Source organism: Monopterus albus, unplaced genomic scaffold (genome assembly GCF_001952655.1).
Source record: "Monopterus albus unplaced genomic scaffold, M_albus_1.0 scaffold207.1, whole genome shotgun sequence".
NCBI classification, from domain to species: Eukaryota; Metazoa; Chordata; class Actinopteri; order Synbranchiformes; family Synbranchidae; genus Monopterus; species Monopterus albus.
The window spans coordinates 153,764-181,218 of record NW_018128087.1 but is presented as its reverse complement, the minus strand read 5'-3'; the positions used below and the strand labels follow the sequence as shown (position 1 = coordinate 181,218).

Genomic DNA, 27,455 nt, shown 5'->3' with positions numbered 1-27,455 from the left:
AGACACATACTGTACACATACATGCATGATCACACATAACTATTTTTTTAAATATTCTTATGATTGCAAGAGATAAAACAATAGGGCTTAGAGCCTTGCTGGTACTGCTCAATCTGCCATACACACACACACACCTACACTTTCCATGTCTCCTGGGAGAGGAACATATGAATCTAAGGTAATTTTTCAAACACTGACAATGTATGTGATATGCATACCCATCACAATAAAAAGGTACAAGTGTTGGCAGCTGCTCCAATTGTGTGGTTCATTGCTAACCTAGAGATTCAAGAGCAAAAAAAAAGCATTCCTGGGCCAAGTCCCACTCACATACTGCAATATAATTGTCTCTTTCACTCAGATATGCTGATGGCACACCCGGCAAAACACAGCATTACACTCGCAGGAGGAATGCCACACCTGGCAGTTCTGAGAATGATTTTCCACCTTTTAAATAAGTGTGGTAGTGAGGCGGGCACAAGGAAGCAGACTGGCATGACTGAGCAGGTTCTACTCACAGGGGCAGAGAGAATAAAGTGGGTGTGGGGAGGGGAAGCAAAGTGCTTGGTGGGAAGGCAGGGAACAGAGGTTGGGTGGGGGCACACTGATTGGTGGGCTAAATGTATTCACTGCAGACGCAGCACCCAAACATTCCACTGTGACCTCTCTATCTGCTCTACCTGAGCCCCAGCCATAGGGTCCCTCAGTCACACTGTGACAGCTCTGAGCTGTATTAGGCAGGCTGGAAGCAAAGCAGGATAATCACATTGCACAGATAAATCAATCAGAGAGTGAATGAGATACAAAAAAGAAAAAAAAAGTCTTCTGAAGTGTGGAAATATTGTAAGCAAATGTAGCAGCAAAGTGCAAACAGTATTATAGCATACAGGTATGGGCAAAACAATACCACCAGTGCAGCTACTTCTTGGCATTGGAAAGTATATTCTAGTGCATGCAGATTTTACATCAATCTGTTGCAGCTGTTTTCTGCTTCTCATCATATGATGTCTGCTGCAAATACAAATATTTTGCAAAACTAAATCCAGTCATTCAAATGTGACAGCAAAATGTCACAGTGTAGCCAGACTCCTTGTTTTTCATGGATCTCTCAGAAACCACAAGTCAAAGAAAAACAAACATGCGTGCATATGGTGTATGTGCACCCATATGGAGTGACTTTCACAATGTCCCTCTGCTGTACAAAGTGATTCATACACACACCAAACTGTGATCTTGGTAAGGCAAACCTGCCAGACATACTTCAAAGTGACGACATGAGGATGGTTTACATACCAAATCATGAATAGCAGCCTTTACTATGACAGATTCAAAGAACAGACCTACTGCATGCAGCCCTTTGCTCAATGCTCTAATTCAATCATAATTATGGCACTCTCACCTACCAATAATGTTTACATATAAACACACAAATATACATGCACACACTCATGCACAGGTAAAGCTCACAAACAAAAGATATTCTCTCCTCACCTTCGTAGGCTGCGCAGTGATTCCAAACTTCAGTGTGTGACGTTTGGGTCAGTTTCTCCATTCCTTGATCGCTCTCTCTCTCTCTCTCGCTCTCTCTTTCTCTCAGTCACTCTTCAACCTGTAGTCACTGCATGACTCTAGTTACGTCTACTGCAGTGAACTAAGTCAGAGGAAAAAGGGAAGAGGGAGGGAAAAAGGGACAAATAAGTCCTGCCCAGACTGAGGAGAAATGCTTCCAAAAAACTCCCTCAGGAGAGAGAAGATTAGAACACTTTGCTCAACTCAAATTTTTACTTTCTCACCATTTTATGGTTTCCACATACTTCTTTGTACCAGGATCTTTTTTCTTTTTGTTCCCCTTTTCCCTCCAGCTTTAAATGTGTGTCAAACATTTTTGCCTTCTTGAGGTTCTGCCTCCCTCTTTGTCCTTCTTCCAGTTACAAAAAGATTCTTCTCTAGTTCCCACTCTTCCTGCTACAGTCTGTCCCTGCTTATCTGAATTTGCCCGAATCCCCCCACCTCCCTCTCTCTCACACACACAGACACACGCATTTGTTTTCATTCCTCGTGAGGACTTTACATTGACTTTCATTCATTTTCTGGAGACTTACCTTAACCATAACCGGTACTTGCCTAACCCCTTACTCTTCCCCTAACCTTAAACCAAGTGGTAATCCTAAAATTCAGCAATTTATATGGTGGAGACCAGCATCTGGAAGGCTGAGTCCCCACAGTGCAAGTAATACCAGGCACACATACACACACACTTTAATAATAGCAGGTGTGTCTCTCTCATCACACAGCTGCACTCCAGAGCATGAGAGTGAGGTAGAGCTATACTGTAAGCATAGTGAGCGTGTGTGTGTGTGTGTGTGGTAGGGATCTTACTGTAAGGCAAGAGGCTTTTTGGAGTGCATACTGATTCAACTGCAGTCTGGTGTCAAACTGAGACTATAAATCTGTGGTCTACTGAAAAGGTGTTTAATAGAGGATTCTGAGAAATGCACAGGTCAGTTCATGAAAGTCTGACCACTGCATGTAACATTCATAACATTGTGCAATATAACCTTCCAGACTGCAACACACACACACATCTTTCACTTTAATGTTTTAGTAGCCTTGACACTGTCTTTCCAGAATGTGAGGAATGCATTCCTTATTGAGCAGCAAGTATGTCTGTTAAAAGGTAAACCTACTGGGAGTCTCCTCAGGGGTCATGACTTTGAAGGAAAGGAAGAGTGCAAAAAAAAAAGATAAGAAAAGTTGGAGAGATTTTGAATTGCATGCACAAGGCAAATCATCAGACTTAATTAAAAAGCCTGTTCTAGATTAATGAGAATATCTACATTGTCTTCAGTACTGTATGTAGTCTTAGCTTACACATGTAGAGAAAAAAGTGACAGGGTCAAGAGGAGGAAAGTATATCCAGTCCAGCTCTTTGGTCATCTTGTAACTCGATCAAGAGATAAACCAGAGCAATGCTGACATCCTAATCATGGCCTTGACAAGCAGCAGCTTTCACAACACTTCCCAGCCCTGTGGGAGACCAAAGCTATGCACTGGAAAGACCCCATTACAGTAAAGAGCCTTTACAATTATTCCACTCATCAGCTTGGCCCAGTGTTATCACAGATATTATCACAAAAATGATCATCAGGCACATCCTCAACACATCTTACTTCATATGTTCACATGCACTCCCTGTCTCCTGACTCCAATAATAACTGATTTTACAATCCCTTGCTTCATTTCAGATTCTGTCCATTTCTCATCGGACTCCCTGGTAGATTAATGCTACTGGAATCAAAGAGATAGTGATTATAAAAGAAAAGCAGAGCAGAGTGTATGAGGGCAGCATGTGATTCACCACTCAAGTTATGAGAAAAATTCCTGTTTACAGGCACAGGGTCTTGACCTATGAGTCATCATGTAGTCTTTGAGAATCTGGCACAGCTTCCTCTTTCTGAATGGTGAGTCCTCACCCACAGACTTCCCAGTCCCCTTGTCTACTTTAAAAGATTTTTAAAGGGGGGTTCAGCTCTGTCATGGGTCTTAATGTGCTAAGACCCAACAACTGTTCACATATTTAGGCCAGTAACTCAATCTCTGCATGTACAGAATGTATCCAAGGGTTCATGTGTTTGTTTGCATGGCTATATATGCACATAAACGCACAGTAAATACAGTATGTATGTGCATAATAATGTATATACCCATGTATTAAAACTGTTAATAGATATGTGTGGCAATGCTACATAGTTTATTTGTGTGAGGATGTAAGCAGAAAGGTCATCTTTATCATACAGTGTGCAGAATTAGTGTGTTAGCATTACAATATCTGCTAATTGACATGTATACCATAAAAATCCAGGAATCAACAAGTTTATTATAACACATCCTATAGGCTCACCAGCCACGCTCAGAGTGGAAACCAACCACAAATGGGCCAAGGTTCCATCGCAGAGCAGCCGGCAATTCAAAACAACTGCATCTGTAAATATTTGTACTACATTTCATGGCAATCTGTGCATTAGTAAAAATACTCAAAACATTTCACTCTTAATCAAAACATCATGACTGCACTAGAGAAAAAGGTGAGCGTATCACCAAAGTTATAAAAATCTGTACAAAATTTCATGGCAATCCATCTAATGGCTTGTGAGCTATTTCTGCCAGGACCAAAGTGGCAGACTAATTGACAGGCCGACCTTGCCATCTGTTGAACTACTGTGCTGGCTGAAAACCCCAGGAAAACATATTGAGTTGGTCAGTGTTCAGCTTGTAGTCTGACATGTCTCCTAGCCAAGTCACACCTAGAGTTTGAACAAATCTGACATAGTGAACATCTGAACATCTCGACAGACATGACGTGGAGTACAGTAGTCAGACAATCTCAAAGTGCATCATTATTTACTCTACTGCAAGTGATCCCAAAAGGACTTAAGGTGAGGGAAAGTACTGTCAGGAATGTGTACCATGATGAGTGGTACACACACACACACACACACACACACACACACACACACACTCGCTGAGATATGTGGATCATGAGGTGTGGCACACACACACACACACACACACACACACACACACACACACACACACACACACACACACTGGAAACTCTGCATCCCAGTTCCAGTTAAGAGTGGAGCTTACGAGCATCTAGAGGGGGAAGGAATATAAAGGATGACAATGGTGATTGGAAAACAAGGAAAATAGTGGGGTTTGATTTCACTCAGCTGTGGTTTTGGAAACTTTTGCAACAACTAGAACACTTTAGTCATCACCAGTAAGATTTGCTCTACAGTGGCACAGGTCAGAAACACATTCCTGTAAAGTCAGTGAAGTAAAATCACTGGAAAATGAATCAGAGACTTTAAATCTTTGACCAAATTTGCACTTTTTGGTTTCTTTACTCACCTCCCAGTTCGAGTTACATTTGATTCTTTTGTTCCTCCCTAGGTACCAAAAAGTGCCCCGCTTAATAGTCAGATCTTTTAAGTCTAGTAGTGTTTACTGCACCTATGCACTTGTTTGGCAGCATCTCTCCAAAGATGAGCACTCGAGTACTGAAGATGCACTCAAGGCTCACATAAATAGGCTTCTGTAGAAAGGAAACAGTTTTTTTTTTTTTACAGCCCTCTGTAATCCTTTAACTCAACACATTGTCTGGCTGCTACAAAACCCAACAAGCTGTGCTGGTGATGAGATCGATGCCAAATGTTGGTAAACCAACTTTATAAGAGACTTAAAAACTCATCCAGTGAGATATGTGTTGTAGATCACATGATAAGTTAGCGTAATGTTGGGCTCATTATTTTGTAACATAACGTACAGTAGCTGATCAGGGTAACTTAAAGTAACTTCACTCTGAGTGACAGTGTAGACATCTTGCTCATGGTGCTTTGGCTCATGGTTATTTGCTAAAGCCTGTTAGCATGCATGATAGCTGTCAAATTATGCAGTGTTGAGAATGTTACAGATAATACTGTGTCATATTATAGGGCTACACAAGACAGATGTATCTAAATGTTTTACAGTCATTGCCTCCGGTTTGCCCTGAAAGTACACACTATCTGTATTTTTATTTCATTTCCATATTTATCTGCCGACTCTCAGAATTGGAAATGGAAAATTTAAATGGTCTGTAGCAGCACAGAGGTACACAGTACAAACTCACTTACACTGTAATACACAGGATAACATTCAACAGGAAACATCCTCTTGGAATACACATATTAAGTTGGGAACATTAGAGACTTGCCTAGTACTTTAATTTAAAGACCTGAAACTTGACTCACACCCCTACCTTGAAGACTTCAGACCCAACAGTATATAAAGGTGCACTACTGTCGGATTAGGGCAAAAAGAAGAGAAAAAGAAAAAGCTCAGAACAACAGGGTCAAGGTTTATCTGTTGAAGAACGGAAAAGAAATAAGAGTCACAGAATGATGGATGTCTGAAGATCATCCCCGATAAAGAGCCTATAAATAAAGACATATAGCCCTCTAGCTATGGAGCATGTATGTTGGTTACATGGGGGATTTCAACCGATAATGATTGGAATCCAAGCCCAGCGGTGCCTAAACTGAAGGTAAAGGAGTGTTTTTATGAAAGTGCACATAGAATATTAGAGCAAGAAAAGGAAGAAAAAAAAAAAGAGGCCGATCCAGAGAAGTCAAGAGCGGAGCCTTTGTTTGCAGTAACACCTGCCCTTATTATCAGTTGCCTCAGGAGAAAGGCATATGAGTTGATGCAGGAATCCGTGCATGATCATACTACAGCACACATGACAACGTAGCCCCTCAAAAATCTGTCTTGAGAAGTTCATAAACAGAGGCTTCAGCATCGCACTTTATGACTTTTGAATGGCCTAAAAAAAAAAATTTATAATACAGCGCCAACAGAACAGTGACTGTAATACTGTTCGTACGAACAGGTCTTTCCTTTCCAAACAGCCACTCTGCCTAAAACTACAGCTTTGTGGTTGAGTAATATACTGTGTATCTTATCTGTTATAATCAAAGACAGAGAAATAGCACAAGGTTCTTTAAAGTATCGTGAAAACAATGATTTAAGAGCTCTTTCCTGTTCAGGATGGAATGACATACACCCACAGAGAGTCCGTCTTCTTTATCTACAACATCTATATCAGTATGTTAATTCAGTTAGAAACCGTAGCAACTGAACTCTAGGGACGTTTCTACAGATGGAGGTGTAAAAAAAATCTCAAGTGAGCAATAAAAAGTCTACTGTAGGTGAACCTAAGGCAGGGTGGAGTGAAGAGGTGGAGAAATGTGGTGAGCTTCCCACTGCCCACCCAAGATTTGAGAACCACATGAAAGAGCAACTTTTACTCAGGCCTGTGCCCATGACAAAAATAAAAAGTAACACATAAGGGGACAAAAGAGAGCGTTTTTATTTGCTTTTTGAACAATGCCATAAAGTTTGTGAATAGTGATATTAGTCATTTTCAATATGTACAAGTGAGTGTGCATGAATATTTCATATTGCCCTTTCAAGTGTAACTGGTTGTCTTTTGCACTGTTGATATGTTTTATAAATGACTTTTTTCCATTTTGTCTCCTTTGGCAAAGTAGTTGACCGGTTTATAATATGAACAGCATACATATCTACAACAGTTTTTAATGGAGGATCAAATGAATACTGTCATGATAACGTTCCAGAGCTGTCAAGTCCTTACTAGAGTGTTTTAGGGTCTGATGAGACTTTAAACTAATGGGTCTCCAGGTCAAACCAACCTTCCTGGATTGTATTTCATTGTCCCTGTACCTGAGGCAACACACTCTTTGCATGTTTTGGTTTTCTTTTTAACTCCATACTATCTTTGGTCTGAACACCTGGTAGCTATGTTACTATAACTCTTGCTATTCCTCAACTGATACTGCACAACCACAGTTTGGGATCTTCATTCAAATAAAATTCTAAACATGTATACATTATAGAAAACAAGTTGCACCATCTAAAGTACAAATTACTGTCATTTCATAAACACACTGCAATGCCCTATGATACTACAGAAAAGTACAGCACAACCTGCAAAAATAAAATGACACTTGTAAAGCAACAGCATGGGTTCAAATGTTTTTGGTTACATAAACTCCCTAAAAAGCATTTATGCAACAAAACCATGTGACTTTATGTCCACAAAACAGGTCCAAAACAATGATTTTAAACACTACTGAGAAGTCAGTGCGAGTCTCGTTTTAACTAAGTTGCCTCAGGCTCCTACAGTTTGGCCTCAGGACCACTTGCTCCCTACTGCATTATGGGGGTGTGTCAGACAGGATGGGGATGAGACAGGATAGGATAAGGAGGACGTGCAAACTAAATATGGCTCTTGCAGCCTAGGCCACAGGGAGACAGAGAAGGGGACCACAGACCTCGGCAGCGTACAATTATCCAAAACAAGAAAGTCAAGCCAGCCTCCTCTCACCAAGACACATGACAGAGTAGAGCCAACGCAATATTTTACTGTCCTTTAGCCCATGAATCACATACACAGTACACAGTACACAGTACACACATATAGTATATAAAAGTATAACAGACACAGATGTACTGTATATATATACATAAATGATAATTCAGTGCATATTTTCAGAGTTCATATTGTGTTGTAGATTTCATTTTAAATAAATACAATAGTATTTTTGCCTAAAAATTCAACACTCAATAACCCATAATAACATTATATGTTCTTCTTGTTTTTGCTCATTTAAAAATAAAAAATCAGACCCTTGGTGGTGGCACTCCAAATTGTGGTTATGTACGACCCATCTGCTTAAATTTAACTCTGAATGTGTCCACTGTAGAGCTTGATTACAGTGCACCTGTCTTGAACACCAGGCATCACCTGGTTAATACCATCCCCACACTGAGGCACGACACATCATTCTGTAGCGGTGCAATGGGGAGACTGGGGAGATTGGGGTTCACCTGCCCCAAAACATGCAACTAAAAGTGATGCAGGAGTCACTGCACTTGAGTGATCCATCCAAAGACATAAACCCCATAAAACATCTGTAAAGAGACCTAGATGGCAGTTGACAGACACTTCCCATCCAATCTGATAGAACCTGACAGGATCCACCAGAAAGTATACGACAAACTGCCCAAATCCTTGTGTGTGAAGCTTGTAGAGTCTGAGTGTCCTAGCAATTTTGCAACATTTTGATCTAGAAAGGCATTGTATACGGTAAATAAACTTTACTTACTTATTTGAAACTAATTGCTGCTAAAAATGATTTCTACAAAGTACTGAATTAGTTATTTTTGTAAATAAAAGATTTTTAATACATTTACATAAATTTCTAATATGTTTTCACTTTGTCTTTATGGGTTACTGAGTGTAGACTGATGTACAAAAGTGGCAGTTGTTGGTATGAATAGTGTCTAAAACCACTGTGCATCACAAATGACTTATCATTAAGACTTTCCTAAAGCAAATACATAATATCTAAACCAAATAATACTACACTTAAGCATCTGAGTATGCACTTTGCTCTGTGTAGCACATGGCTACACTGTCTTTGGCTCGAGTTACTGGGAGTCAAAATGTGAAAGTCTGTGGAGCTGGCAGTCACTGGCATTCCTTAGGACTGGAGGCCTACAGAGAGAGACAGTACCTAATCCTCTAGCAAACAAGTGCTCGTAGATGCTCACAGTTCTACCTGTGAGGCCAACACAAGATCCAAAGATTGTCCTTGGTGTGACATATAGTTTGCATTGATGAAGTGAATGAAATCAGTAGCATTTCACTCCCCATCAGACCTGGAGGACACCCAGCTAGATGCATCCAGGCTGGACAAGCTTGAGGAGGCTCTCCCAGGTAGGGGGGAGAGAGATCAAAGGCCTGCCAGCATGCTCTGCTGGGTATGCTGTTTGCACCCATGAGCGTGTTACAGATGAGCAGAGGTGCCAGAGAACCATATGGGGTTATATAATGGTGCCAGGTTCAAGGCACACTACTGTGGACATAGAGAACATGAAAGAAAAGACAGAACTGACTGAAACTTGAGTTATTTCTGTGAAGGACTCCACTTCTGGTCAGAATGGCAAATGTTTAATTGTTGGGAACAATTACTTTAAAAGAGCAGTGAGGGTGTGGTTTATAATTTTCATCAATTTTTAATACTTCCAGTAAATGAGTCAAGAAATGAATCATTTGTGTAATTTGCTTCCATGATGTCATCCTTTTTTCAGGCCATATTCTCCATATGGAGAACATCACGCTTGAGAATGATTTCAACATTGGTGCATCAGAACAAATTAATGCAAAAAACTGAATAAAGTCATTTGATCGTATTGCATTAGGAGCCATTCATGAAATAATAATAAAAAAAAACTTCAACCTTACACTAGTGGCAGGGCTCTAGGGTTGGCAGTGTCAATCTGTTGGTCTCCCACTTTCATCCGGTTCAAAATATATCAACAAAAACTACATGGATTTCCATGAAATTTTGTGCAGACATCCCATGAGCTCCACAGGTTGATTTGAAATAACTTTGACAATCCACTGACATTTCTTCTAGGACCACTTGCAGATCAAAACGTTGTACTGCCTGGATGAAACATGAGGATACAGGAGACCATCCTTCACAGAAGTCTTTTATGAACCAAGATGCCCCTTTATCAAAAATCAGTTCATGATTGGGCATTTCAGATGTAGGATCGGAGAAGGTCTCATGTCATTATTAATGTGTTTTCTTGATTTGTCTCTCAATTAAGATACAAAGAACAGATGCTTAATGAGGGAAATGTGGATGCAATTAAAATGACACATGGTTCCCAAACATTGTTCCCTTGGGATGATGGTGATACCCTTACTTTTCCCTAAAGGTCATCATCAGGTCAAAAATATTTATTTCTCCAAAGTTTACTGTACTTGAGAAACACACTCTTATCAGCTGTGAATGCATTTTGTGTTTAGCATTAAGTGTTCCATGTTAGATTTTGAGTCACTGCAATTTTAAAATTTAATTACTAAGTCTGCAGATGTGCATACATCCTGCTGCAATTTATCTGGTTTGCATAAAATAATTATTCTGATGGCCTGGACTGTCCTGACATGTGTTGCATATGCCTAGAAAACAAAGGATGCGTTTTCTTCTGTTGAGTTTGGATTAGTTGTTGAAGAGAATTAGGACAGCGAGAACTTATTTGGCAGGAGGAAGGCTGTACAGTCTGTAATGACATATTAGTTAAACAGCCTAAAAGTAGTTCAAATCCTCAGTAAACATTCCCGTTATCATGTTCAGAACATTCATTCTGCCATCTTTTTGTTCAGATTCATCACCTTTTGCTACAAAAACAAAACTTTTTCTTTTTCCCCATTTTGTTTATCCATGGATTCCTTTAAAGAGAGTCACTTATTTAACCTCTATCTTCGTCTGTCATCACAGCGCTTGAGGGGAAATAGTGGAGAGGATGCGAGAGAGATGACATGTGAATGCTTTGTTTGACAAATCGTGAAACTTTGTTATTCTTTTTATTTATACGGAAAGTGTCTACCTTACAATGAGCCTGTGTACTATAACTGGGTGTGAATGTATATGTGCATTATACTGTATTTGTGTTTGTCTATCCATATGTGTGTCCCTGAATATGTGCGGAATATGGTCATCCCTAACAGCAACATGGAGTGACTGGGGATAAAAACCTTATTTAAAAAGAGACATTTAACAAGCCCTAGCTTGGGGTTGGTGGTATTATTGATACTATGTCACCTGAGAAAAAAAAATAAAGGAAGGCCTGACTGAGAAGGGCTGAAGAACATGGTAACTGATTCCAATAGGTTTTGAAGGCACCTAAAGGGCTTATACTGACGATGAGCCCATCCAATGACTGAGCTTAAGAGCTTTATATAGCATAGACTACATGACATTCATTCAAATATTTAAAAAGTCAACAATATATGTCAAGGTATCCACTATATTCCTCTTCAAACATACTAGACTCTGAATCCAGAGCTACATTCAGTTTACTAGAACACAGATCTCATTGTTGTATGTGTGGTCATATTGCAGTTTGTAAAATCAAAGATGGATAAAGGCTGTGATTTTGGAGACATATAATTTACCTGTTTAAGTTTACAGCTAAAAGTTAACCCTTGGTCTAAAACTGTGCATGAGTTACTGTAACCTACTGCTCTGAGTAATGCAGTGGGATGCTTTTGTTGAGAGGTATGGTTAGGGTGAGGGTAAGAGCAGAGCCAAAGGGGTCATCTCTGGGATACATCCTCCTCAATCAGGCCATAACTGTGTTTAAAACATAGGTTTCCTTTTAAACATATGCAGCCAGCAAGGCTTTTGAAACAACCAAAAGCTGGATTTGTGCTCACATATGGCTGGATAATGACCTCATGAAGTTTCATTTCAAGGATGTAAAGAAAACCATAGGCTTGGTTTCTCTAAAGTTGAAATCATTCAAATTCTAGCATTCAGTGAGCTTAAGGAAAATGTTATCCAAAACAGGACACCTGTGATCATGCTTGTGCATTTCTGGATTTCTGTAGGACATCAGCAAAGCAGAACTGAAAACTTCTGTCTGTTTCATTTAGTACTTAAATGGGGAGGATATGCTTGGATAGATAAAATGCCTGTGCTCTGTTGGAACCTGCATGTGTCAGACTGTCAGATTTTAAAGATGCTTGGTAAAAGCTCCTACAAAACAGACTCTGTGTGTCAAATATAGGATATTTACATTACAGACATTTTTTAACCTAATAATATTAATTTTAGATGTGAAACTGCAGAGTTTGCCCTATGAAGGTTAAATGGTCATATTTTTGTAAAGGCTCAAATTTCAGAAAAGGGGAATCATTAAAGCAGCAAAGTTGCATTTTAATAAAGAATTTAGGGTAAAAAACGCCAACTATATTGCATAATGAAATGTGGAATATTTTTTAAATATACATGTTTAAATATAATACATATTTTTTTTCCAAAACCTTTCAAACAAAATTTTCTCAAACCTAGACTGGTCATATATTGTATGGTGACAGGGATATGATGTATTAATTGCTGTGCCACAGTTCAGAACATGGAAAGAGCAACTGATTTACTACTCATGAATTCTTATCTGATTTTTATCGCAGTGTTGACCTGGGCCAGAGATCCATACCCTATACATTAATGAACCATTTGTCTGTCACTAGCAAACATTTGAGTGCAGTCTGCATGTCAGATCATGAAGCTGGGGCTCGACCTTTCAGGTCTGAAAGCTAGTCAACGGGTTTCTGCTAAAAGGGGTCTCCTCTAGATGGTCAACATTAAATACTACAGATGAAATGTTGGATTGACACTGTCTTCCTGTAAGATCTAGTCCTGTTTATTAATAGTCGAGGGTTATTTCAGGGGTGGCGGTGTTGGTCGACTGGTCCTCCGTCACCAACATCCAAACGATTATTAGATCAATTACAAATGTACAAAGCTTCATGGTTCCAGAGGATGAAGCCTACTCACTGTGGGGTCAACCCGACGTTTCCTCTAGCGCCATCATTCACATTTGTGGTTTTGAGTGAAATATCTGAACAGATGGATAAGCACTGGTCAGATGGATGGTCATGAAATTTAGTACAGGCATTTGTATTCCCCCACATTAGGAATGGATGACTTTGGTGAACACTTAATTTGCATATATGTAATACTTTGTTTTATATCAAAATACTAACATATTACATTCCCGTCAGTCTCAGCTCTACTTTGTGTTTAGTGACATTTAGCAAAATAACATGCAAAATATCAGCTTGTTTGCACTGTGAACATGTTAGCATGCTTGTGTTAACATGTGCATGCTAACACGTTCACAAAATACTACTGCAGCAAAATGTGGCCTCTTAAAGCTGCTAGCATGGGTGTAGTCTTGATATGGTTATATTTTGGCAAAACAAAGAGCTCAGTTAAGGATAGGGATGTGAAGTATGGTCGAGGTATAGTTACAGTCTGGAATATGTGGTTAAGGTCAGGCAGAGATCAGGGTTTCAGATAAATGCCTAAAAGGTCAACACTGACTTGAGGCACAACACAGGGAGTGTTGAACTGTATCCACCCCAGCCACTGACCTCAGCCTTTTCTTATGACACTGCCAGTGAACCTAAATCCCTGTTGTAAATTATTTGAAAAGAAATGTAATTCTAAGGAAAAGGGGTTGTGACAGCAGCCTACTCCATGAAGAAAGGAGTGGTTATGTATTGGTCCTTAATGATTTAACTGAGGCACATAAATCGGTGTTTCACTAAGATAATACGCTGTTACTGTAATTACAGTAAATACAGTAAATACTCCTTTTGCGGTACGTTTCGGCGAGATCTGAGTTTGAGCAGGGCAGAGCTGTAGACTTAACATGACTCTCTCACACCTGCAGTTTGAATTCAATAGTTTATGTTTACTAATTCACCCATGAACGTTTGTGCCGACACATAATCAGCTGTCCCAGAATTTCCACCAGTGAAATGACTGCTCATTCTTTCCATCTGTCTCTTCCTTTTTTTTTGCTTTTCTACTAGACACATTTTTCCATAGGCCCCAGTCACTTATCATTTCCTCATCAAACCACTCATCCTCAAATCACCCACTATCTTACACTTAATGTATCCTTTGAGACTACTGCGAAGCTTATATGCTAATCCTCTCTCAAGACCCAAGGTTTCATCCCTCGACTCCTTACTTATTCCTAAAAGCAAGCCTCTTCATTTCCACATACCCATCTGCCAATGACGCATCTTCTTTGAAGTGATCATTTTTCAGGTCTAACGCAATGATGGCTTTTATGTGGAAATGTTGCAGTCTGGAGGACATATTTTCCAGTAGCAAACACTATTAATGGCCATTTTTCTCCTCATTTACCTCCAGAATATGGCTTTTATCTTAGCTGCAGAAACGTTCCCTCTGACATGTACTGTGTCTGTGCATGTGGGCACATAGAGGGGAGTGTGCATACTGTAGATTGCGTACATGTTTGCATGTATCCATCTTTTCATTAATATAAGGGTACTAATGTTTGTAGATGTATTCTGATTGTCCATCCTGTAAATCTACTATGTTAACTTATTGCATGTCTGCCTGTCCTGGAAGAAGGATCCTTCCTCTTTTGCTCTTCCGGAGTTTTTTTTTCATTCTTTCCTTTTAATATTTTTAGGGAAGATTTTCCTTATTCAGTTCCAGGGTTTAAGGACATAGGATGATGTATTCTTTACAGATTGTAAAGCCCCTAAAGCCAAATTTATAATTTGTGATATTTTGCTTTACAAATAAAAACGGACTTGACTTTTAAATTGGTTCACAGTTTATGTCCTGTCCCCTGGTACCCCACCTGAAACACATCCATTATGTCTCCTCCACCCTCCATTGCTAAATCCCAGAAACAATTTCAGTATATCACTTCCATAGGCTATAAATTACACCACACTATTCAACACAGGCTCAAAGTGTTATTTATGTTCGTCAGTAATTCATCACATAGATATTAACAAACAGGAAAAATATTTTTTGTCAGGTAGGGGAGTCAGGATTTGTAAAATGGAAAGGAATAGATAACATTTAAAAATACTTCAATGATAGGGAGACGTTACACATAATAATAATGAGGTAACAGAAAATATCTGAAACTAAACAGAGTGTGCAGATAAGCTGTCAAAGTCTGAGGACCTCACAGGATGATTTGTTCAGTCGAACAAAAACAGGCAAAATTCCTAAATGAAACCCCCTGCATGTCCTACAACAAAAATCCACTGCAAAAATCAGTTAAAAACTAGATGTCGAGTTTTACAGAGGAGCTCTAACAGCCTGGGTGAACTAATAAATCCGATGGATTTGGTGAGGGGAGAGAGGGATCTCGCATTAGTGGAAGAGCATGGTGAAGCCTTAGGGAGAGCTAGGGAGGCTCAAAAGTCTCCTCACTGCCTCTGACGTTCTTTAACCTCTTGTGGCTTTGAAACCTCATGTCTTTGGCCTCTACTCACTCTCTATTTATGCAAGAAAATAAAGAAGAAAACGCTGCCCCTCCTAAATATGTAAACTGCAATTAAGCTAAATTCCAAGTTTATTTCCAAATGCCATCCTTGCTCCAGACCATGTGAGAGATTTGAGTCTAAAATTATCACACTTTTGGTCAGGAGGCCAAGACGAAGCCAACGCTAAAGATTGTGTCCTCACGGGCCACAGCATCTTTGTGATGCTGTGAAGGACTGAAAGGATTTTAATAATAATAAAATTGGAAGGCCATACTTCACAAGTGTCTCATTTAAAACTCCTCATTAACTCCTTATTGATTAGGACAGTGTACGAAAATGTGACTGCACATCTTGGTTGTCACAGGAATCAATGTTATACATTTTACAGTTTGAGTTGTGGCTCCTGTTGCTTTTAACATGACAAAAATGTTCAAGGTAGAAACAATATAACAACATCTTGTTATAAGTTTGTTATGATGAGTTACAGTACGTCTGTTGTTCTATAATCACTCATCCACTTGAGAGCCCAGGGACTTGTGAAGTGAGACAGCTTAACTAAAGGCATCATGTCAGTTTAACTGCTTTATGTTAGCATTTCTAACCAGAGGTCTGATGTCTGAAGGTAAACAAATAGCAGCCCACGCACCCCAACACATCTCTCTGTCTCCCTCTGTCCTTCTTGCTCTGTCTGTCTCTCCATCATGTGTTTACACATCGGTAGAGTAAGTGACAGGGCTGTAATCGGAAGTCTACTACCGTGTCATTTGGAAGACTGTTGTCTTTTCCTGGGAGCGTGGTGGTCAGCGGAGAAAAACAAGATTTACATCTCACAGGGAGGGGCAAGGCGTTAACCATACATTATCCCCTATTGGCTGTGGTAAAGAATGGGCGTTAACATGTGGGAGAGGTAGAGACGAAATTGTCACCCATGGGAGAAATTTTTATATCAAACACTAGAGAACCTCAAAACAAGAAATAAGTACAAACTGGGAAAAACATGAAAAATAAAAACACATATGCCAAACCACTCTGTTCGATGACCTGTGTGATACATTTTCTATTATGATGAAATATGCACTGTTTCTCTGTGAGTCACCAGTTTCTAATCTTTAGACCAGGTGTGTATTGTACTTACTGTGGCTGCTGTCAGATGTCAGTCAACTTTGGTTTGAAAGGAAATGCCACCTATAAACAAAAGACAGAGTAGATTATGGTAAGTATGTTTCATAAAATGTCAATCTGGAAAATCAATCATAGTATTTCAGGGGTCATTTTGTAAACTATATTTGTGTTTTCTTTTGTGATTGCCTTTGATATTGGTGTACTTTTCCACTTTCAGCTGGAAATGCAAAATAACAGCCAGTGCATGATTAAAACTTCCTCTATAGCGAGTTTATTACAGTTTTATTTTATTTTTTCATTCTCTCAATGAGAGATTTAAGCCACCACAGACCTCCTTTCACATCCTGGAAAGGATTAAACAGACATGTAAGAGTGAGCCTTATTTCTTATTGTGCTTGTTAGAAACTGGCAACTTGGTTAGAGGACAACAAAGTTACTACAGTGTATGAAGAGGCCTGAATGGAGGCACCTTTATCATCTGTTCATCATCTGTTGGTGAAGTATGCAGAAGAGACGCAGAGTGAGATGCACAGTAAAACCAAATGTATACAAGTATTCTGTCTGAAGACCAGTATAAAGCATTATATTGGGAAATACTGTATTGTTCAATTCATGCAAAGCAGTGCCTCACAAACAGTGCATGTTGTGCTGTTTATAATCTAACACTGTACTGGGAATATCTGGAATGATGGTTTCTTCAATTCTCTGTGCCGAAATGTTATCAAACTCCATTAGTATCTTTAACTCAAGATATTAAACATTATGAGAGGAAAAACAGCTATTTTAACCGATGAACAAAAAGAGTTCTTTAGCTCAGCAGTGCCATGTCCTAGTTTCAGATGAATCCAGCCAGACAGACACGACTAATCCCACACAGGTTCAAAGCTCTGCCAATGCACATGTGGCCTCAACCTGAACAATGCTAAGGAGAATAAAAGAAAAAGACTGAAATAGCCAAGAGCAGGCTGTGAGTAATGGACTGATCTGTCTTATTTTTACCAGTGTGTGTGCATGTATGTGTGTCTTTTCAGTGGTAGTATAATTCACATTTGCAATGAATTTCAGATAAGTGAGCTCAGCAAAAAGTTACAAACTTTTTTTTTTTGTTGGTCAGTGATTGTTGACTAAGATCGGCCACCCCACCATGTTCATTCCCATGACTCACCACCCCCCATGAGACCCACCAAAGAGTGGCTCATCCACCAACGCAGGGAGCTTACTAAGACCGAATGGCCAAAGAAGACCCACAAATTTATTAACATCAAAGCCAGACAATAACACATATGGGCACACACATACTCAGTCACACGCATATTGTATATTTGATCTCAGACACCAATCAAGCAGATTCACACTGACTCCTCAAAGATTTCCACTGGGAATTCATTTCCTAAACAATTCATCCGTCCATGAAAAGAAAGATCCAAGCCCAGCTTACAAAACAGAACACAACTTTATGAGCATTCCCTCTATAAAAGAACAATGTTAGGTACTATTCAAAAGCATCTACATGAATGGCCAAATAGTGTGAAAGTGCTTTGAGTGTGTTGCAATGCATAGAAAAGCGCTATACAAGTCTAAGACCATTTAATGATGACCTCAATAATAAACATATAATTGAATTTATACATTTATGACAATTTCACCAAAAGCTTAAACATTTAGAGCTTCATAAACACAGATGTTAGGGTGGAAGTGTTGCATTAAAGTGCATACAATTTTACAGTTGTGACTATTTAAGTGGCCGGTGAATGTAAAAACTTAACAAGACCATAACATGAAAGGTTTCCAGGCTCAGGGTTGACAAGCTCGAGTTTAATAGTTTCATTTAATAGCACAGTTTCCATTAACATTGGCAGAGTTCTTGCAATTCAACTATAACTCATATCTGCTGAGAAAAGTTGAAATGCAAGGATCAATCTCAAGATCTCATTGTCGAATCCTTCAAATAAGAATCACAAATAATTGGAAAATCAACATTGTTATACAGCCCTACCATTTAACTGTCCCTTAGAAACATTCCTCTGCCACTTATCCTGTTTTTTTCTTTGAATGACAGCATACACTACATAACCTTTTTAAAAGCTGCACTGTTGTACATGTGTAGAATCACATCGCACAATACACGACCTAAATCACAGCACATATAAAAAAGCAAAAAGCAGTGAGACATTGTATTTTCAGTTACAAGCTGAAATCATGTATAGGTTGATCATAAAAATAGTTTATCCTATGTGATTTATTGCGTGAAGTAGACTTTGTGAAGTAGACTCAACTTCAAACCCAAAGCCAAACACTCTCACACAGCAAGACATAAGAAATGAGTTTGTTCAAGTCTGAAAGAAGATCTTCAACATCTGTGCCACATATTGTATCACATACCAGTGGTTCCATATAAATTATAACCATTTTCACAGCTGAACTTAAAACATTGTGCACTAATAGCCAGGCAGTAATTCTGAAAATAATGCCGATTTTATTTTTTGGGTTTTTTGCATATGAATTTGATATTATACCTCTAAACCTCTGTGTTTTTGAGTTTACATTTGAGCACCTGCAACTTACAGTATGCCCAATATCATCACGCTATGAGACCACCTCAGCATGTAAGAGAGCAAAGGTAAACATTTCTCAATAAATTCAGCTGAGGAAAGCCCTGCTGGAGTGCGGCTGCATTGCGAAGGCCAAAGAGTGCTATACTCAATCTAATCAGTCAATGTGAGAGCTGGGGGACTCTCATAGTTCATGGCTGAGCACAGACATGTGGGACCCAGGCAAAAACAAAAAAAAAAAAAAAAAAAAAAAAAAAAGGAAAACCTTACACATCAACAGGCTGTGTAACAGCTGCACATGTTTTTCACTCAACTGATATCATGTGAAGAAGATTTGAAGAACCATTCTATTCAGAAGAGTCTAATTACTCTTCTTTGTCTGATTTGTTGTACTTGATTTATGATTCTGCAAGGCAGCACACTCATTATGAAGAGAACGAACGATGAAACTCGTATTTCATGTTGCGGAGAGACATCATGCCAACAGCGTGATTTTCCAACACAGCAGGATTTGGTGACTTAATGCCTTTTCCACTCCATACATTCTGACATGTCATAGCAGGAAAAGCACAGGTGTAACAAATAATATTAGTAATGGCTGTACTTCATTTGGATGCATCGGTGTCAGAGCCTTGGACATGTCCATGCTGGCCCATTGTCACAGCTAACCGCGTCACTGTAATAGATTGGAGCCATCATTAATGTGATTACTTCCACCTGTGCTTATTTGACAACTCAAAATGTTTGTTGCAATATACATATGCCTTTTTCAGTTCACACAGGGGGTGTGGTGGAAGATGTTTCAGGAAGCTGTTAACATTTAGACACTGATCGGGGGGGGTTCGGATGGGTTTGGACATTACATACTATGTGTTTGCCATGTCCAGGTCATGTTCAGACAGAAACAGGCGGCCTGATCCATTCTCTACCCTGGTTTGGGTAAAACTTCACAGCACATAACTTTCTCTAAATCAACAAATATCATTGTCGGTTCGTGTGTGAGTTAAACAAGGACAAACAACGATGAAAATTAATCAATGAATTTAAGAAGTGCATATTTTAAACTCACTGTTCAGGCAAGAGAATGATATCAATCTTCTGATCTCATGCAAAGAAGCTGATGGGGCTCAGGTGAGGATATGGTCATGACTGCAGGACCACAACCTTTACTCACTTGCAGACATGATTCGGCAAATGAATCAGGGTCATGAAAAGGCACACCACCACCGATTGTGAACTCCACAACTTTATCACAGTATTTTACTGTCAACGTGCAGCTGATATGATACTTATGCCTCTTTCACATTATTAATCTGGAAGATACTGTATTTCAGGCCTTTGACACATCTCTAGCATAAAGGTGAAAGCCTTGTATTTCACTGTCTGACACCATGTACTGTTTCCTTATGCATGTATCTTTAATCAGGCTCCAACTATCATTACAAAAAGGGAACTGGAATGAGGTTAACGTATTGATTGCACAAATAAACCAGTAAAGCTAAACAGATGAAAGAAAACTGTGTTGTCACTTCCTTGCTGTGCAAATTAAGAACCACACCAGATGTCCCCACTTCTCATTCATAGCCCCACAGGCTGTTTGTTCTCGCCTCCAGAGCAGAAAGCTGCAAAACCTGTATAATCGATGCCATTCCCAGTCATATGCAGCTTCAAAACCACATGTCATCGTCAGCATGAGCAATGCTGAATCACACAAAATGACTTGTCTGTACACAAAAGTTCATATCAAACTACCACAAATTTCACAGACTTTCCCAACAACTCTGTTAACCTATTAACAAAAGTCTCACCCAAGGGAAGCCAAATATGCTTGACTCACACGGAATAGTTACTGTTAACCTTCAGTCAACCACCAGTGACTCACAGCTGTCTCGGGAACTGCAGGCTCTTAATGGTCTAAAGGTTTTCCACCAACATGGTCTAGTCATGACCCCTCTGTTGCCTTAGCAGCCCATGTGGACCAACAGAATCAGATGCAGGGACTGTTGATGCCAGTCTTGACTTATCTCTGGAAAACATTCAGAAACAAATCTCATTACACCTTTGATTCAGGCATTTCGATGCTCTGGACTTCCTACACATATTCATGCCACTGCATATCTGTTTCTATTTGTTTCTGCTTAGTGTGCAGAGCAAACACTGATGTTTAAACTGTTCCAGGAGGGGATTTACTAATGTTTTCTGAGTTTTTATGCTCTTCTGAAGCTCCCCCACACCTTTTAACCTTCCAGGACACCTCCCCTCTCATAAGAGTAAACAGGCCTCACAGCACGCATGGCTCTCAGCCACTCAAAGGTCCTATAGCTGCATCCCATGAGCTTTTGGGCTCTCGATCCAGATAACACAAACAAATCAAAACAGTGTCATCCACAAACCCAGATTCCACTCTAGCTATGCTTTGGTTAACCTCTCTATCATGCTCAAGCCTCTGGGCCTTGCTGTCGTCCAGACACAAACACACAACCCACACAGCCAAACTCATAAACAGAGTACAAACCAGACTGCACTACTGCTCCAGCCAGGCAGAGACCAGAACAAAAATACTGATGTTGTCTACTTGTCACTGGTCAAGCCCTCAGTGTCAGTGACCATCCATCTCTGTGCTAAACATTCCTCGAGATTTAAGTAGACATCCATGCATATAAACAGTTGTGTGCAACTGGTTCACCTCTGAACACCTGAGGCCTCCATGAGTCAGAGAATCATATGGAGATCTTGTGTCTGTCAGAGCTAAACAGATGAAAATCAAAGGGCACATGAGTATGAAAAGTTATTTCCTAAACAAAACACACACACACACCAACATTATAGTTATCTAGTGCCAAAAATTGTCTGTGCCCATAAATATGTGCCCACGAAGCCTCCACAAACAAACCAAGAAGTGGGTCGGAAGAGAAGCTTTACTATGAATGACTAACACTTTGGCTGGACTGCTTAATTACTACACACATAGGACATGGTCTATCATCCTCTCCAAGTCTCTGAGTCACAACAGGCAGAAAAGCTTCTGCAGGGATGGAAAAACATGTTGAGAGAAAGGTTAAACTAAAGATAGGTCTTACAAAACTGCAACACACACATAGAGAAGCACATGCACTCATACAGTACATACTGTATAGTATCCACACACAAATATGTTACACATACGCTATTCTTGCTATTAAACAGATGTGCATTCAGCTATTAGATGTGGTTTTGAGAAATCATTTTCCTCTTATCCAGTCTGTAAGACATGTGGTCCTAGGCTTGAAATCCCTCCAAAACCGGTATGAAGTCCATCTGACAGTTCCCAGAAAACAGAGGACTTTTCAGAACAAGAGGGAGGAGAGAGACTGAGTTCTGATAGGCAGTTGGCCTATAGTGTATATATATCATGCTATTTGCTGAGAGGGTTGAAGCCCTTTTATTCACTTGGAAAATGTTTTTGCTGGTTGTTGGAAAGTCATGTCGTTGTCGTCGACAACCATCCTCCTCACTTGATACCCAAACCACACAGAGTCATTTGGCAGATCAACTTTAGCACATATATAATGTAGCCAGTTGCTGAAAGCTTCAATGGCATCTTCACAACTCTCTTAGAGAGTCTAAGCTAGTGTAGCCTGAGGTGTTAGTGCCTACTGTACACACCCCGCAAATGCACTCACTAATGTGTCATCTCTGAGTGTGCTGTTCCCTGAGCTGACGCACTGAGGGAATTTTGTGTGGGGTGCGGTGGGATTCCACCACTATATGCCATTACAACAAAGCTAATACCACTCTGCACATCATCACTGTCCCACCATAAGTATTTGTATACAAACGCATGCATGCAAATACACCTCAAACCACAGGCCTGCAAGTACATATGAACCTATCCACCTTGTTAGGATGCAGGGTAGAAGAGAGCTTTTAACTCTGTGAAGTGAAGTTGTTTTTGGTCTCAAGATATAAAAGTGGCCCTTACACACACACACCTTGCAGCCCATCTCAAATGATTCAAACTAATACGACCCCGGAGACCCTGTACTGCTATTATTCAGGCACAGCAGTGTTATCTGAAATCCATAAAGTTTTCCTTCTTAGCACCTAATCAGCTTTTCGTTTATGAGCCCAGGGAAAAGAAAAACACCCCTCGGGGCTTTGAGCAGACAAGCAGTGAATGCAGACCTTTAGAGATCTTAGTTTATTACCCTGAGGATTAAGCGGAGTGCTAAGCAGAGAGCATGATGCAAATATGAAGGGAAGCATGAGAAGTGAAAATAAGCCATGGCCACACGCTGAAACAGGGTTTGTGCTGTAGGATGGTGACATTATCAAGCAGAAACACTGTAATGCATGTGGGCACGCATGTGGGCACACACAGTACACATGTAATCAAATGCACTCACAGTCCATGAGGATCAGTCTCGTCTTTATCCCTGTCTTTGGCAGCAGTCACTTCCTCAGGATACAGACCAGTTTTGTTTAACTTCAAACACTGCCTCTCCCTGGTTCCTGCCCTGTACTGTTCCCTCCTCTCTACCCCTCTGTCTCCTACTATCTCCTATTATTTGTTCCATGGTCTTCCCATTTTCTCTTCTTCTCCAAAGAACCCAGGAACACAAACTAAATCAGGAAGACAGAATAAAGGACAGATTGACAAGAGAAGGAAACCACAGTTTTCTAATCTGCACTCGACAGAGAGAGAGAGAGAGCCTGAGCTGCCATTCCCTACTGCTCACTTCTGCCTATAGTCAAACCAACACTCGCCATAACTTATATCCTTACCCCAATACTAACCACAGACTCAACCTCAAATTACCAACCGCCAGGCATGACAATCTTGCCAGCCCACCCATACTTCAATGATGCCGCCACCTCAAAGCAGGACAAAGACCAACAACTACCACATTCAACTCTCTGTAATCAGCCAGGGCTCAGGCAAATATTGTGTGTGTGTTTCTATGTGTATTCACATAGACATGACATACAGGACATGAACTGTGCAGGCATGTGTCTTCGTTTAACAAACTCAAGGTTTGAAAACAGCTGATGAGCAGGTGTGTGTATGAGAAAGAGGCACAGGAACTGCTGCTTGTCGGCACGCCGTCTCCTCTCAACCCTTGCCAAAATCTTCTCCACCACAAACCCTGATAGCATTGTTGCCTCCAGTTACACTGTGACACCCAATCAGGTGGTTTAACAAAAGCTACATGATCATACCTACCTTGTTAGGGTCTGCCAAATTCGCTGCAGCAGCAACAGGTATGGACTTTATGAAATCAAAGTAGAGGAACCTGTAAACCGTGGCCAGAAAACACACAAATCATGTTTAATCAGTTCATCACACTGCTGAAGTGTGTCTAAATAGACTGAGAGAAGAGTTGGAGCTGTTTTGTAGTGTCTTGCCACTATGCATCATGACAGGCTATAATTATAATGATTTAAGAGCTGTTATAAGCAATCAATCTGCCTGAGAATAATGCCAGCGTGTGATCGGTCGCATCAGGAACAGCAAGTTTAAGATGAGTACGTCTGACTTATCATAATTGTTATCATTGGTGAGGTCATCATTGCCATCACTGTTTAGTTCCCCCCTCCAGGACCACAGCTTGGCAGCACATTTGCTGAAATGTGGAGGAGCTGCTGTAACTAATACCAGTAAATTCGCAAATTCATTTGATGAAGTCAGAGGAGGGAGTGTTTCCTTTGATTCCAGTTAAAGCAGGTGATTCATTCCATGATCATTCAGTCAGGTGCTAACCTTTTGAGTCATTGTAATAAATAAAATTAAAGAATGCTGCAGCACTGGTGTTTTCCTGTAACATGGGCTGCTGATCTTAAATTATATATCCAAAATTTCTGAAGTGACGGTGAGTTAAAGTCAGCAGTAAGTACACACTGTGTTGTGCATGTAAGGTCAAAAACTCTTATCTGGCACTCCATGGCAGTGGGAAAATAGTGCCACTTTTGTAATTTACTTGGACAAAGTCAGAAAAAGTCTGTGCCTTTGTTCTACTTTTGCATAGAGTTCATCTTAAATAATGGATGTTTATGGGACCAGTGACAGCTCTGCTCGGTGTCACAGTTATTCACCTTGTCCAGTACAGAGAGTTTAGTGCTCTGTAGGCCTACTTATTATTCCTGTGTTGTTTTCAATGCTGTGGCTCTGGACACAAGCAAATAGGAAGCTGACTGGGCGCTTGACATACAGTAAGATCATTGTTAATAGTGAATCTGCTCACTGTCAGTCAGACCATCAAATCTTAGGCATATAAATACTATAAATAATTGTAATTATCTGGAAGAAGAAGAGGAAGAAAAACAACCTGTGAAGCCTTCCCAGTCCTGTCTCAGAGGCTCACAGCTGTGGACGGCTTGAGCTGATGCCTGTAGCCTTGGTGCTTAGGGCTCTTATAAAGCCAAGGATATGTCTGCGCTGTATAAAAGACTGTAACCCTGGGATAAATCCTATCGAACATAATAAGCATGACCTCCTGCCTCCTAACATGGGATTTCTCCACTGACTCACAGCGCACTGATAGGACTACGTTAGTAAAAAGGCATTGATTTATTGTGTGCATGTGACACGTTATATGCTTATTTTACTTTAAGTACTTTCCTCCAACAAGTCTGCACTATTTCACAATAGGTTACATGTCCTTATGCAGCTGAAAAGCATTCAATGAAAGAACAATTAAACAATACCAAAATGTTTCTACATTTGATAACTCCAAATAACCTTTCCAGGCCTGGAAAATGCATTTTTAAAGTGACATGACTTTTCCAAGAATGTGGGAACCCTTGTAGTGTATCCAGGTCAGGGTGTATTTCTTATTCAGTCAGGCAGAGGGGCTGACATGTGTGTCTTTGGCTTTAACCTCGGTGAAACTGAGATGAAAAATGAGCAGAGACAGCAGGCTACCTGTTATCATTTCAGATATTTTCTTTCCACATACCAAGAGTTTAACTTCAGCAAATGACTGCAAATCAGATTAAATGCAGCAGCTCATGACGTTTAAATCAATTTCTCTTCAGGGACGATGGCCCTTAAGACAGTGCAGTCACAGAGCAGTCAGAGCTCCGAGTAGGACTACTAGGATCCACTTTAAATTACTGACCATTATTAAACACACTGTGATTAATATTGCATAACTAATTCCATGCTTCTTGAAAAATTCCTGTCACTGTTCCAGGAAAGTGTTCAAAAGATGTAGCAGCAGTTATTTGTCAGAGGAAATTTGGTTGGCTTTAACTGAGACAAACTGTACCAAACCAACAGATCATAGTATGCTATTGTGTCTACCTTAGCAACATTTCTGCTGCACATTATTTCATAACATGTACACATTATGGTGCATACATACAGTATGAAAGGAACTATTTCAGATTGCTCTGAACAGCTATTTAGCAGTGAAGAATTGTTTACATTTTGGGTGTGCAGACAAAACTATTTTCCTTTCAATACCCCTATTAAGTCTAAATTGTCTTGACCGCTAGAAATTAAAGGGATAGCAGAGACACAGTGGCAACTTGAATTGATCCTGCTGCTTAATCTCAATGTTCCTATTTACCTCACTATGAGCGCCAGACTGTGCTGTGAATCATGCCAATACAGAGTGCTGTCCTTCCAAGCTGTGGCATTGGAGACCTGCCCATACTGACCTTGTTTAGCCTGTTTAGCATTGCCTGGCTTTCTGGCAACTGAATGGATTCAAAGGTCAAACGGTCCCAAACAGGCAGCATTCTGCACAGAACAATTACCCGGAAACCAAAACAAAACAGCAGCACAGGCCTCAAAATAATGGCACCACTTAATTGGAGAAACTTGCAAAACAGCTACCAGCAGAAGATCACACATCACCTCAGACATACAGTGGGCACGGAAAGTATTCAGACCCCTTTAAATTTTTCACTCTTTGTTATATTGCAGCCATATGCTAAAATCATTTAAGTTCATTTTTTTCCTCATTAACGTACACACAGCACCCCATATTGACAGAAAAACACAGAATTTTTGACATTTTTGCAGATTTATTAAAAAAGAAAAACTGAAATATCACATGGTCATAAGTATTCAGACCCTTTGCTCAGTGTTTAGTAGAAGCACCCTTTTGAGCTAATACAGCCATGAGTCTTTTTGGGAATGATGCAACAAGTTTTTCACACCTGCATTTGGGGATCCTCTGCCATTCCTCCTTGCAGATCCTCTCCAGTTCTGTCAGGTTGGATGGTAAACGTTGGTGGACAGCCATTTTCAGGTCTCTCCAGAGATGCTCAATGGGTTTTAAGTCAGGGCTCTGGCTGGGCCATTCAAGAACAGTCACAGAGTTGTT

The 27,455-nt window shown here is 40.1% G+C and overlaps 1 protein-coding gene across 6 annotated transcripts in view; it reads right to left on the bottom strand.

Moving 5' to 3' along the window:
* The window catches only part of znf469 (zinc finger protein 469), a 195,997-nt gene that overhangs the window by 60,237 nt on the left and 108,305 nt on the right, over positions 1 to 27,455 (bottom strand). For 5 of the 6 annotated variants that reach the window (XM_020618542.1, XM_020618545.1, XM_020618541.1 and 2 more), the window contains one exon: positions 16,605 to 16,654. The gene's annotated coding sequence lies outside the window, so the exon portion shown is untranslated. Of the gene's footprint in view, positions 1 to 1,491; positions 1,652 to 1,793; positions 1,913 to 16,604; positions 16,655 to 27,455 lie in introns of those variants that run through there. The other variant, XM_020618540.1, reaches the window with a different exon arrangement.